Genomic DNA, 2,548 nt, shown 5'->3' on the forward strand with positions numbered 1-2,548 from the left:
GAGGGGAACATAATGCACGTGAGGAATCAGAGTACAGCTCCTGCAGTCGTGTGCTCTGCTCTAGGAGCCTGCAGTCTCCAGGGATTAGGTGACTTCGTTTTTTTCTTCCATGTTGCCATCTTCTTCATCTTCTTCTGTAAAATACCTTTTCCCTCCCTCCTAAATAATGCCCCTGAAGCCTAGCACTTGGGCAGCTGGCCTGATCTGAGTGCTGCACTGCTCAGGTGTACGACCATGAATCCCTGAGCAGCAATTTAAAACCATCTGAGCTCTGAGTGCAGGCAGAGACAGCTACACCTGAAGCAGTGGAGACATAGCCTAATCACCAACTCCCCCAACCCAGTAAACAGAAAAAGGCCACAATAGGATTAAACCTCAGAATATTTTGGCAGAATTAATCTAAAGGACTTGCTAAAGCAATAGATTCATAAGCAGAAGGAGATATTGAGAGCTCTCAAACTTACTCAGTTCGCTGGATTGGAGAGGTGAGGAGATGTGGATAGAGAAGCCCTGAAGAGCGACTGCTTTTATACCATTTCCCATCTTCCCCGGAGGATGGGAGATGCCCTTGATGGGAGAGGTCTTGATTAGTAACAGAACAGAACTGATTGCACATGACACTGAAATACATGCAAATGTTTGTTTTTTTTTACTCATTGTCCGTGTGTTGCCTGATAATTGCAGTTTCATTCTACACCCAAAGTTTCTTCTTCAGACATTTTAGGCTCAATTCATTTCCTGTTTGACTTGACTGGAAGACACACAAAACATTTAATGCAACTTTCATGTGTTTTCATGCTCAAAATCACATGTCTCCCTCAGAGGATTAGCTTTTATGTGGAGTTTTCCTTTTTTGTGCTTAAAACCATGCTGGTGTCTAGTTGAGACATTGCAGAATTTTTTTTTACACCTTCACGTGATGGTGTAAGACTTTAATCTGCTTGGTTTAGAGACTCCAGCTATTCAGGATCTGTCTGGTACATGACCTACTGAAATGCTAAGGCAAGCTTCCAATCAACTTAATGAGTTCTGGTTCATTGTTAAGGAGCCAAGATCACTATACAATGGAAGGCCATCATCAGACCAATGGGTAAAATGAACCAATTCCTTTAAACACTAGTCCCAACATGATGGAGTTATCAGGGTCTGTATGCCCACCTTTACAATTACATCTTACACTTCAGGCAAAGATTTGGCACGTGGTCTTTTGGGAGGTGCTTCCTTCACATTTACTGCAAAAACCTATGCGTTTTTCCTCCCTTCATTCATAGATGATATAGTTTACTGTTGTGGACTCCATGGTAAATACCTTACCCACAATGTAAACTTCTTTGGTGCAGGTCACATGGGTAATGTTTGCTGGGGCTCCATAGAGGTGTAGGAAAAATAAAGGAGTTTCACCGTTATTGTGTGACGTTTGAACACAACCCTTGACTACAAAATAGAAAAAGGTGCCTGATTCTTAACTGATGTTTCCTGCATGCTCTTGTGGGGTCTTGTTACTGAAATCATGAATTTGGGACTTGGGATTTGTCTGATTTCTTCGGTTTTCTTTTTCTTTGCTTGAAAATGACATATCTCTTTACCTCTGTCACTCTCTGGCTCTCCCCCATTTCCTGAAGTAGTTAAAGCATGAAACCTTGCTTCAGTCCTACTGAAAAGAAAGGAAATCCATGGATGAGGCAATAAAGGTTTAAGAGTCTAGCCACTCCTTAGGGTGTGACTAGTGTGTCATCATGTTATAAAGTTAAGCATACAATAGTGATGAGGGACACTTCAATAGGCAACCCAATTTGTTTGCAGGGATTCATGCATAAATGTTTTTCCTTGTCTTCCATCTTTTACCACAGTTTGTGATTCTTGTTAATGTCTGGCGGGGTGGTGTAACAGGTCGACCTCCCCAGCGCCATCTTCCCTGGTAATCCGCGCCTTACGTGGGGCGCCCTTGGAGTCTTCATTGAAGTTCTGATGTCCTGCCCTCTACTCTCCTGCCATGTCTTGGTGGAAATTATTATGTTGATGTTCTTATGAGTGGGAGACTGCGTATTGTATTTTGTATGTTGGGGCCTTTCGCCTACATGGGCTTGACCCCTGTCTTTCTCTAGCTAGGCCTCCTCATCTAAACCCACCAAATAGGGTTTGCCTTTGAGGCTCTAGCCTTTTCTGGTGTCTTGAGGCTTGTGGCCCCCCTTTCCTGCTCCAATCTGAAGCCCAGTGCCACCTGGCCACTACCCCCAACAGCCAAGAGTTTGTGTGGTGGGAGAAAACTCCCTGGGGTTCATTGTCTAGCTGCATAGGGACTAGACAACACGGGTAAAGTTTTGACAGCCGTTTATTTGCTCGAGCAAAGACCATAAAGCCAGCAAAAGGCAAAATGGCCCCCCCTCAAGGGTGGGGCGATCTTTTATACTTTTTACAACAAGGCAAGACTACAGGGTTAACAAAAAGCAATACTTGGGCGGTGCTTTACAAATCTTTGTAACAGCATATTTCTATTAAGGTGAACTAGCACTTTTTAAAAGCTAAAAGTTAAGTAACAGTAACATTA

The sequence above is a fragment of the Alligator sinensis genome, unplaced genomic scaffold (assembly GCF_000455745.1).
Source record: "Alligator sinensis unplaced genomic scaffold, ASM45574v1 scaffold182_1, whole genome shotgun sequence".
NCBI lineage: Eukaryota > Metazoa > Chordata > Crocodylia > Alligatoridae > Alligator > Alligator sinensis.